Below are 12918 nucleotides of genomic sequence, written 5' to 3'. Positions count from 1 at the left end.
TAAATAAAATCAATAACATTTGGATAGGAAACACTCTGAAAAGTGAGAGAGAGGCTGGGCGCCCTTCATCAATATCAAGATCAATGAAAATTGCACAGAATGTTGATTTTTCTACCATCTAAATTAGATACAGGGTTTAAGACATGGGGAGAAAAGAGGTTTAACCAGTTGGATCAGTTGTGTGATGGAGGAGATCTAATGTCCTTCGAACATCTTAGAAACAAATGTGGCCTCCCAGTGCCCAACTGTTTTAGATACCTACAGTCAACAAGTATATTATTTATATTAACAATTAAAGGATTGGTTAAAAAGAACATTATATCATATATTTATAAAATATTACAAAAAGAGTCAACAGTGTTGATATCAAAGAAAAATGAGAACTAGAGATGAATACTATCATTAACGATGAAGATTGGACTCATTCATGTAAAGAAGGACACAGAATAACAAACAGTCCTACATGGAGGAAATTTCATTGGAAAGTTAAGATGAGATACTTTAAGACTCCCCTTCTCACCTCTACGTTTGGCAACACCTCTAATCGGGGGTTTATTGGAGGGGTTGTGACCTGGTAGGAGACCACACCCATATTTTTTGGGATTGTCCAAAACTGTCAGAGTACTGGCAAAATATACAGGAAGAGATAAAAAAAATGTTTGAACATAAAATTACCACTTGAACCAGCTCATTTCATACTAGGAATTATGCCACAGAATATAGTGCATGAAAATAAGGTTGTATTACTGAGAGTTCTTCTTGTAATTGCCAGGAGGATGATAACGATCTCCTGGCTAAAACCCCAGCCACCCACGACAGTACAATGGAAAGAAAGTGTATAATATGGAATTTATAACTGAAAAATTGTTAACGAGAACAGAGTGTTTTGTGGAAGAAATTTCTCGAAGTCCGATGTTTAAGTGTTTGACAGAATTTTATTATTCGATGAGCTCACAGGGAACAGACACTCAGCAATCATGCGTCTTGTGTTCTGCTCCCCGAGCAACAAATTCATACATCTTTTATGGCCTAAAATGCGACAGTCATCTGACAAATCAAGGACAAATCGGATTTTTGGACGTTCCAGTTACTTCTGCCTTTCAAGGTCCAGGCAGTTCAAAGAAAGTTTGGCCATCTGGAGATACCAGTTTCTTCTACGTTTTCAAGGTCCACCTATCAGCTTAGAACAAGTCTATCTATTTGGGACTTTTCCTTTTGCTATATTATTCTAGGACTCGTTGTTCTCTTTTTCTACATTTTATATTATCCAATACCATGCATTCATTTTATAATATCTTCTGCAACAGCTTACTTCTCAGGTCATGCCTTTGCTTTGACCTGGGCCTCTTGCTGAACAAGCAATATATGGCAAACATGTTAGTTCCTCTATAGAAAATAGAAATTTCTTACTTAAGCAGATTTGCATTCTTGTTTCATACATTCAATTAATGACAAGTAAATTACATTGTTTCAACCACTATGTTTAAATCAACAACACATTGTAAACTCAATTGTTAATTACTGATTAGGTAATGCATTTTGCATAATCATCTATATTCCATTATTGATTACTGATTAGCATAATCAAGAATTTTCTATCACAGTTTCTTTATTAAAAGGTTTCCAATCTGTAATTTTCTTTTTTCAACAAGACTTTTGCACAGTACTGTATATCTTAGAACATAAGAAATTTACAAATGAGAGGAGCCCATTCGGCCCATCAAGCTCGTTTGGGAAGAACTTAACTAATAGCTCAGCGTTGTTAAAATCTTATCCAGCTCTGATTTAACCATCTCTCTCAATATAATATTGGGATCATTTATTCTCTTCAGAGGCCTCCATAGAATAATGCATCCATCCCCTCACTTATGTTTAGACAGACGTATCCTAAGGCACCAGGGCAACAACAGTCAGAATAACAACAGAATCATCAAATTCACAGCTAGTTTTAAAAATTGCTTTAATGCAGCGTGATTACAGAAAAAAAGATAAGCAAATTAGGTAATATTAACAAAATTATTAAAACATGTAGAGTAATAGACATATTTGTCTTTCAGACATAATGTGCTTTTTTAAGAGCAGAAGGGATACATTAAATCAGGATTATATTTTGTTTTTAATGATATATATATATTATTTTTTTAAATTTACATCATTATAAATGAGAACTATAAGTGATTGCTAATTACTGTTAACTAATTTCCTGTATGATCTTTCTCCCCTTCAGTCTTAAAAATAATTATATGTCAGGGGGCCAATCAGTAGAGGCACACGGACACGGTGGCCGGTTATCCTATTTGTTCAGTGCCAGCCCAACAAGTAGAGTATTCAGAACCATGGACAGTGACCAGTGTTACTGTAACATCTGGTTCCTTCACTGGCTCTATATAGTTTTCTAGAAATAACTAAATGCCTCTGTTGTACAAATTTCCAGCCATAGACTTGCTTCCTATATGACGAGAAGATTTTACTTTTACTCAGACTAAGAAGCTATAGCTAATCAGCTCTGCATGCGATCTCCCCTTTACTGCTCGAGCAGGGCTCATGCACATCAACAAATGTCAAGGCAGCAAGTGCATACAAACAACTTCTCAGGACAGTTATAGGGCCTTCAGGAGGAGTCAAACTGCTGCCTCATCCAGAGATACCATTGTCTAAGACTTGCACTAAACCATTCTAAGCACTTGGGCGTATTTAGTGTCAGAATCCATCCCTGACTTGTCCTGTTCTCTCTTGTTTGTTCCCATTTGGCCAGCACATGTCACTGGTCATCCTATTCTCTCCTCTGTCTTGTAGCTCCTTAGCTCATAGTGTGTTTGCCTGCTGCTCGGGCTGCCATGTGGCTTAGTTTGACATGTGATCAAAATTTAGAGTAAACTAATACATGAAAGCTTGCCTTAAAAAAAGATCAATGGCAGAACAGGGGCTCTGAACGCAGTCTGCATTAATAAGGAATTAACCATTTGTCTCAATATAAAATTGGAATAATTATTCTCTTCAGAGGCCTCCATAGAATAATGCATCCATCCCCTCACTCATGTGTATAGAGGCATATCCTAAGGCTCCGGCAACATCTTTCAGATCAACAAAAGCATCAACAATTTCACAGCTAGATTCAAAACATACTTTAATGTACAGTGATTGCAGTAAATGAAAAATAAATTAGGCAATATTAATTCAATTATTGAAATGTGCAGATTAATAGTCAGAAAAGGTTTTATAATTTTACATCATGATAAATGAGAACTATGCGTGATTACTAATTACTGTTACCTAATTTCCTGTCTCGACTTTTCCCCCCTCATTGTTAAAGGTAATTATATGGTAATTATATTTTCTGCACTTGAACCGAATTTCAAAATAAATGACACCTGGGTGACCCAGGTTCGAGTCTCTGCCTGGGTCACATGTGTGTGGAGTTTGCATGTTCTCTCCATGTCGTCGTGGGGTTTTCTCCGGGTACTCCGGTTTCCCCCCCACAGTCCAAAAACATGCTGAGGCTAATTGGAGTTGCTAAATTGCCCCTAGGTGTGCATGTGTGAGTGAATGGTGTGTGAGTGTGCCCTGCAATGGGCTGGCCCCCCAATCCTGGGTTGTTCCCTGCCTCTTGCCCATTGCTTCTGGGATAGGCTCCGGACCCCCCGCGACCCAGTATGATAAGCGGTTTGGAAAATGGATGGATGGATAAACCTGGGACTATTAAAAGAAGGTGATGCTGCCTGAACCACCAACCAAGGCTGGGAGGAAAGGGAGGAACACTAGTCAAATGAAGGAAGAAAAGGCCACAGTATCTCATGGTCACGAATACAAAAGTCAGGGAGTGTTATGAAGAAGGCACCACACTTAAGACCATTGGTTTTTTGCAGTGAATTACACCAGAGAGAGTTTTTGCATTTTAGCTGTGTTATGTAACATTCCTCAGACTTCATTTTAATGTTTTCTTCAACACAACAAAGTCCCACGGTAACAAAAGCGCTGAAGGCCTGGATCGTTATTTGCAATGTGGGGAGTGCAGACCAGCTGGGGTGGGGGATCGTGCTCAGTCACGGTAAAAGGCAAACGGGTAAATTGTGAATACGCCCTTAATCTAACTACAGTTTAACGTTGTTCCACATACCAATATCACTACGTATCGGTATCGCAAAACAAAATTTAAAATGTTAAGATTCTGTCATTCTGAAAATCTGAGTATTTAAGACATTATGTTCCATAGCGATTTGTGGAGATAAATACCCTCGGACAGTAGCGTTCATTTCACAATTAAGTCTCTTTAAGTCATTGTTTTTTGTTAAGCAGGATGAATGTGTGATTTTTAATTAATAAACCTTTAAGGGTTATATGCTTATGCTGTTGTATACTGTTCTCGGTGTTCTAATTATAGAATAATATATAGAATAATTATAAAAGAGCTATAATTATTATGATGTTATTATTTAATTGTGTGGGCCGTGTTGCTTGATTACATTTGACTCCTCGGCACGTGGGACGCTGCCGGTTTGAAAGACGCGGCTTCACTTGTTTTCTGCACCAAGGTGGGTTGCCATTCTGCTCCCATTTTATCGGATAATTTATCTTATTATTTAGTATTTGTCAAATTTGCATGTATATTAAAATATGTTTGATGAGTAAAGTCAGTATATTGCTTTTAAATAAAGTGATTTTGTTCCGGGCTACTATGTTAATTATGTTTAAATTTTATGCGCAAAGTGTAGTTGACATTTAACTTTTCCGCGTGCGCTTTCCTGCGTTTAAGTACATTATTGCGCTTGCTAGTGAGTAAATTAGTTCATTTCTTTTAAATAAAGTGAACATTGTTGTGGGGTGCTGTGTTGGTTAAATTTAAATTTCATGTGCAAGTCGGCTAGTTTCCTGTGCCGCAAAGTCTAGGTGATATTTCACTTTTCCGCGTGCGCTTTCATGTTGCATTCTACTGCGGATGCGGGTGGTTGCGCTCGGTGCTGCCTACAGCAATGATATTCCAGCAGACCAGGAGAGGGCAGATGTATTGCAAGAAACACAAATAAAAGTAGTGAAGCAAGTCCTATAAAGTTTGTTTGGTGACTAAAATCAGTATATTGCCATTTAGTAAAATTTTAAATTGTTCCAGGCTTCTGTTTTGATTATATCTAAATTTTATGTGAAAGTTAACTAGTTTCCTATGCTATAATGCAATTGTTCATTGCGGAGGTGTCAGTGCAGAACTGTATTCCATGTGCCAGGAGTGACTGACAGCTCCATTGTATTGCCTGTATGTTGTTTTTCCTCATTCAGATACAGATGAATTGCAAAAGCTGTCAGCTGGAGCAACGCTGAACAGGAGAAGCGGTTTCAGAAAATGGATGAATATCCCCAGAGGTGTGAGTTAACAGTTTTAACCACTGCATCACTGTACCATGCCCATGTATAGGATATGTAGAAGAACCTGTTGCAGTTATCTGGTGTGTGTGTTTTTGACTTTCCCTGCCGGCCCCTGGAGGTTTGGGCTTCCCCTTTGAGTCTGGTGCCTCCCAAGGTTTCTTCCTTCTAGGGAGTTTTTCCTTGCCACTGTCGCCTATGGCTTACTCACTGGGGGCTTTGGGTGGGGATGCTGTAAAGCGCTTTCACACAATGTAATGTTGTGATAACGTGCTATACTTTGTTGTGTAATTTTATATTTACTCACGCAAATAAAAAATTGTTTGATAACAAAAAACACTTGTTTCATTCTTTTTCCCTGCAAACATATCAGTCACTTCCCTCCTGCTCCTGCATTCAAAAATGAAAGTTTGTCCTGCACTGCACTTTATTGCTGTGGGTTCCACAGGAATGCAGACCTCTACTTTGGTGTAATCCTGCTGTTGTTGTAGATGGTCTGCTCGCACGCTTTCACATTGTGCACAAGCAGTTCTGTTTCTGTATCTCTGTAGAGAAGCATTCTTTTCTTCTGCCTGGCAAATCCATCATTATAATAGCAATCCACCTAGCGCACCTAGCTCTTAAAGAAAATGTTTGAAAAAATTAGTTCATAGCATGTTTACACCATAAAAACAGCAGTGACTGAGTACAACCCTTGTGGACCAGGCGCCTGGCTTTGACTATTTTTCTGCCATTAAACTAGCAAACGTGGGTTGGCCATGACGTAAAATAACTTGTGCCTTTGTTAAAAAAAAGTCTTGTGTGTTGTAAAGTGAGGTATGAAACGGATACCAGGCCGCTTCAGTGAGGGTCAGCGTAAGTTTTATTAATGTGATTTTGCGGTTTAAACTGTTTCATTGGAATCAATCCAACCAGCAGCATGAAGACTGCAAGCCAAAGAAGTGGGACAATGCATGAGAAGAACAACTCAGTCAATCCTCCCGTCTCCTCTCTCCTCAGGCGATTGATGGACTCTGAGCATGAGACATGTACAAAAGATGAGGACTCTTCTCCACTATTCAAATGGAAATTGTTCTTAATCTTTTATTTATACCTTTTGCTTATACCGTAAGATTTAGGAACACACTGAAAAAGATCAACTTTAATACATTTGAAGGTTGAAGTTATTGGAATTTGTTACAGCTGATTTAGTGGAATATGATTTTGGACCAAACTGTCAAAAAATGTGGAATGAAAATGCAGTTTAATGGTTGAATCCGTGGCTTGCCTAACTTGTTATAAATTGCACACACATCCAGCATTAAAGTGACAGGGAGGTATTAGACCAGAGTTGTTGCATTACATTAACACAGACCAGCAAAAAATATAACATTATTCTAACATTAATGTAATGTTGTTCTGAATAGATTTCTATGTCCAGTCCTGATTTCAAATTGGGCCTTTAAGCCTAGAATATGGTCAGTTTTAAAAATACTTGACTTTGTTGCAACTCTGACTAAGTTGAATTCCATCAAGTGGTTAACGGGTGTGAAGATTATCCTGAAATTTTCAAGTTAATGTCATTCCAGTTAATGTGAGTTTGTTCTGTGTGGGTCTCTGTCTCAGGCTGTCATTTTCGTCTTAGTCTCATTTAAACCACTTAACAATATGCATAGATTGCATAGCTGCAAATGTAAAATACAAAAATTAACTTGGAAAGCATTCTACAACAACATTCAGTACTGTGGAGTATTAGTATTTATTGCCAATTCCAGTTGCTAGGTAACTTCTATATTTTGAATAGAATACAAGATAATATTTTAAACTAGATTACAGTTAATTGTTATTTTTCTGTTTAAAAAAGACAATTGCTGTAATTTACATAGGACAAAACCTGTAAAAGACATTTTGTAATTATTTTCTAAATGAAATGATGCTTTGTTACTCCCCTTGGGGAAATTCTCTTTTCACCTACCCCATCTTGCTCTGCTTGACACACGGGCACAGACAAAGGTAACAGCAAACCTGGCAGCAAAGGGCAGCCACCTGTAGGGACACCCATGGAGCTGGGGGTTTTACAGTGATTAACAGCAATTTTGCAATACTTTTCTGGCAGCTTTTTTTTTTTGCTAGGAATTTACAGTAAATTCCACAGTCAGTTCTACACTAGAAGAGACATCATTCCTAAGCGCAGCAGGGACTGCTTCCGGACACAGTATCAAATGCGACTTCCAGAGTCACTTGAGTAAGCTGGAGATGATTCATCCCCGGGTAAGAGAGCCTGCAGTAGGCAGTCTACCAAAAGAGGGCCTTTCCTGTTCCCTTGGTGAATTAGAACACCAGTGGAGAGAGCTCTCCTGTTGCAGTTTTACAGAGATGAACAACATAGAGAACTTTGGATTGAGGTTTTGCAGTAAGAGGGTGCTGAAGGAAAAAGGAGTTTCAAAGACATTGGACTGCCTGTACTGCCGATTTTGTCTCTGCCCATTTCAGATGTCCAGATGTTTACTAATGTGACATTCCTTAAATACAACCACCGAAACAGAACCGTTGTAAATTTGTTGCCAAGTTTGGTAGATGTACAACTTGGACTGCAAAGAGATGGACTGATGCAGAGGCGGAGCTGAGGATAGGCCTGGGTGGGATTGACAGCTGGACCTACCCAGTCAGATTAATGAAATGACATTTTTTATATATAAATTACCGGCTTCTAACTCTGTTCCTATACATCACTGTTGGCAAGTACGACAGAATGTGTGAGCTCCCTCTAGTGGTGCTCTAGGTAGAACACCACAGTCGTGGGTGTATTATTGTTGCAGTCACCATGTTGTAAATATATAAGCCAATTTAAGAAAATTTGGGGTAATGAGCTTCATTCAGACCCTCCCAAATTTAATACAAGTCCATCCATCAGCCACTTTACCGTATTTCAATGCTGCAGGAGGATGCTCACATGAAAAAAATAAGACTAATTCATTTCTTTATCCAAAACTATTTCTTTCCTCATTCATTAAAACGAAAAGAGCTTTAACTTGTGCATGCATTGCTTCATTTTAAGCAGCATTATGGAGTGTCGTTGAACATAAATTTTTCTATGAAGGGTCTGATTTTCTGCATCTTTTACTCCTGGTTTGGGCTATAAAATTGGAAGGAGTTGCCAAACCTGACTGTGCAGGGTCTGCGCTGTTCTCATCTGTGGACAGTGTGTGGGTTTGTGGGTCAGGCATAAATTTGGGGGGGGGGGCTCCCTCTAGCATTAAAATAGGGAGATATCCACTAAAATAATTCTTCATATTCAAAAAAGTACAGATAAAATGAATCAATCTCAATAGTTCATTTAAAGTGTTTTCACCCCAAGCACACCTATCCTTACTGAAAATGGTTTAGTCTAAAGTCCTGCTCTGGGGTACGTTTCCTATACCACAATGCACATTGGCAAAAGACAAATATATGTCAGGAAAATATATAGCAAGAGATCAAAGAAAATTGATACATTCTGTGGGCCATGTCTGCTGCCGCATGGCAGAGGGTGTGAGGGGGAAGTGCAGGGACGATGTCGGCATCACCAAAAGGAGGGCTACAGCTCTTTGGAGGGAGCCGGTGAGGAGAGCTGGGGGGAGCCAGTCTGCATCCTCTCACTCCTGGGGAGGACCGAGTATTGGCCATCCTAGATCTGAGAGGCACTTGAGGGAATCCCGGGGTGCATAAATCTCTGTAGTCTACCCACCTCCAAGACATCTATGCTTTCTACTCCCCAGCCACTTCCTCTTGGCCCACCAACATTTGGCCCCCTGTAGTGTGATCACCAGGGTTCCTCAATATGTGGCACCTCCACACCTGGCTCTTCTATACCAGCCATCCCTTGTCTGGGCCCCTCTACATCAGGCCCCCTCTGACGTGGCCCTCAGTCCCTCAGGGCGACACTGTCCCCCGAGTCCCCAGAATCCCTTTCAGTCATGGAGATCACCTAACCCACCCATCCTGCTGCCTAATGCTGGTGTCGTGCTGTAAACTGTCCCCCTGCCACGGAATGTAATCTCTCATTTTAAAGGCAATGTCGCTTCGCTTCTCCTGCGCGGCAGCAGCGTCCGCTCGCTGTAACATCGGTAGTCTTGTTTAAGCAGACTAAAAACTCACATTTCTTGTTTATTATGATATTTTACAGTCAAAGTTAAGATTAACATCCTCCTGTAATACGTCGCAAATGTGACACTTACTACTATTTCATTTAAACGTGACAATAATGCATTTCTTTTCGACGCTCGTTCATGCAAATACAGTCGCCTTCAGTCTCAAGAAGCGATTCATCTACTTGAGTAATATTTTTAATACTTTGTTGAATTAATTCTGCCTCAATTTCTTTGCTATTCTGTCTTCTTTTCATAACTATAATGCGGCGATTAGCTTCATACTGGGCACCGACACACCTGGAAATGACGTGACATTGAACCAAATGCCAAAAGTAATCAGAAGTCAGCAGCCTGCCCAGAATGCACAGATAACAAGCTACACTGCAAGTCGTCCAGCCACGACGTCACCCAGCCACTCGTCTACCATCTAAAATACAGATAAATTACATGTGCTCCGTATTTCTGCAGTTGATATTATTTTGAACTGGACCATAAAGAAAATATTCTTGGCCTGGAGGGAGGAGTGCTGGGCTATTTTATAGGAGGCTACTCTTTCTTAATAACCCCATTTTTAATTCTGAACAATAAGCTTAATAGGATGGGGCGACATGCTGGTGCAGTGGTTAGCACTGTTGCCTCACACCTCTGCGACCCGGGTTCAAGTCTCCGCCGGGGTCAGATGTGTGTGGAGTTTGCATGTTCTCCCCATGTCGTCGTGCGGTTTCCTCTGGGTTTTCCGGTTCTCCCCCACAGTCTAAAAACATGCTGAGACTAATTGGAGTTGCTAAATTGCCTGTAAGTGTGCATGTGTGAGTGAATGGTGTGTGAGTGTGCCCTGCAATGGGCTTCCCCCCATTCAGGGTTGTTCCCTGCCTCGTGCCCATTGCTTCTGGGATGGGCTCCCGACCCCCGTGACCCAGAAGGATAAGAGGTTTGGAAAACGGATAAAACTGAAGAGCGATTTAAAATAGGTGATTGTCCAGTAAGAGGATTTAACTTTAGCTACAGTGTTTTTTGTTATACAGGTATATTTGGTTTTACAAAAACAACATTTACTTCTACACTATACGTAAGGAATAATTGACGACGGACCGTTGAATTATTAGAAAATAATGCACACCCGAGGTGGTAATGCCGTTACACCTCGGGTGTGCATTATTTTCTAATAATTCAACGGTCCGGAGTCAATTATTCCACTTATACTACGGTTGCCACACCTCAAGACATCGATCAGATGATATATTTCAAGGGATTCGTCCGGTTTATCTACTTAAATCGCTATTGTGAGTAGGATTATTTCTTCCGCATCTCATCCAACGACTCTTTTGCTAGTTCCAAAACGTCATTTTAAAGCTGGCAATGGAGGCTTGAGCCGTTGATAGCAGACTAATGCAGTTAATAATGAAGTTATTAGAAAGAGAGCGAGAGAGACAGAGACACAGGGAAAGAGAAACAGAGAGAGAGAGAGAGAGAGCTTGTATGAATTAGGCTACCTCTGTGTGTCCCTCAACAGTGTTCTGAAGCACCGTCTCTAAACTGTAAGTCTGCTTCAAGATGCAGCGCTGTTATTACCTCGCTAGTGAGAAATGTCATGTGTAGCCTTTAAGTTGGTACACTAGGCTAACTAATACTGCTGCAGCCCAATTGTTGAAAGTTTCATATTCACCGTGAATATTAAAATTTACTTTCGGAAAATCGTCTGTCATGTTGTTGTTTTTGTTAGTCCTGTGTGCTGTATAGGTACTGTATGCTAATTTCCGTTATTACAGTTAACTATGCGAAGTGATATGGAACTGTAATGCGGTCAAGAGAGCTACCTGGAACTACGTTCAGCGTGCGTTTATCTGAAAATAATTGCACACCTCAGAACGTTCGTCAGCCAATCAGATTCAAGCATTCAACGGTCCCGTAGTATACGGTCAATTAAAGTACCTTCTGCATCCTGGAGATGGTCATTACCTTCTGGAGAGTCTATTTCCTCAGCAACTCTCTTGTTGCTACCTTCTGGAGACAGATGAATGCTGAAAAGATCTTCCATCTGGTCAGCAGTCATTGTGATTGGCTCAAAGCAGAACAGGTGGCGCAGAATGTAGACAGTGTTTATAACTCACTTATGAATTATCAATGTGTTACTGGTTACTTTATTAGTTTATATTCAAAGAAATAATAGCAACTTGATCCATGTTGGTCAAAGGATAAAATTCTGATCCTAACTAACATGCATGTAAACAGAACACAGAATACCTCTGAAATGGACCCTGACCCCTGTGGATGACCTGAAACGTGACAATGTCATGTTCCAGCAGATTCCTGTCTCTTATTGACCGGATAGGCCTCAGACAACCTGCATTGGCCATGAAGTCAAGCAGAGGTGTCTTTCACTTCTCAAGGTCCTGCAGAGTTGTACTTTCAGATACCTGCCATCAAAATGGACTGTTATTGAGGCTACTTGAATTGTAACTTTTTAGTAAGAACCCACACACCCATATCATGTTTGAAGCCTTTCAATTGCAGCATTAAAATTAGGCAGCATTCGGCAGGTAAAGGAGCAATATTTGCTGGCAGGCACATGGGACGATTAATCTGCGCAGTAGGGACAACGTGAAGAGAGGAAAATTTGCTGTAAAAAAACTCAATTTGTTCGCCATAATATCTTGCTGACCTCCTTCCCAGGGCTTAAACTGCCCACAATGCTTTTCCACCCTCTATGCATATTTAGTATTTCCCTGATATATCAGACGCTGATATGGGCAGTACGGTATGCGCTCCGTCTGGTTAGATGTGGGCCTGCACTTTCTTAGGGGCCTGCCCCTCCTGACACAGACTCTTCCAGAATCTCATAATCCTCTCCATTTCCCATTCTTCACACTGTTTATTAGTGTATGGGAACGGGACAACCCTAACTGAAGGGTCAGGACTTGCACACAACACACACCCCTCCTGCCCTAATGAAGTGGCGGTATACTTAGCCCATTTATACCACCAATTTCCAAGTGTACGTTTTGCTAACCCATCCAGGTCTACTTCATCCTGGGCATCCTTCTAAAATTTGCTCACTCTCCTCACTCCCATATCTCCCCCCATTTCTCTCCGCTTTCGCTCACTGTAATCTGAGAGGTTATTCAGCATCAAAGGACCAGGCTGAGTCAGTGAAGTCAGTTGTCCTGTGCTCACCTGACCTGTGGTCCTGCTGTGCACCCAGACCTGAAGGGCCTGATAAATCATTAGCATCACTAACATCGTTGCTGTCAGCCCTACCAGAACCCACAGTTTCGTGTCCTGTCTGGAGTGGCTGGTCTGCTTGCGATGCTCCCTCTTGGCCCTCACTCTGCTCTGATCCTGACTCCACCCCAAGCTGTGGAGCTCCTCTGGGAGCTCCATCAGGGCCATCTGAGTCAAGGGCAGCTGCATCCTCTGTGTAGTTTTCAGTGACTCTGTCTTTCGTGCGGTACTC

This window comes from Brienomyrus brachyistius, unplaced genomic scaffold, assembly GCF_023856365.1.
Source record: "Brienomyrus brachyistius isolate T26 unplaced genomic scaffold, BBRACH_0.4 scaffold99, whole genome shotgun sequence".
Taxonomy (NCBI): Eukaryota; Metazoa; Chordata; class Actinopteri; order Osteoglossiformes; family Mormyridae; genus Brienomyrus; species Brienomyrus brachyistius.
The sequence above is the reverse complement of the archived record's forward strand: the minus strand, read 5'-3'. Positions refer to the sequence as shown.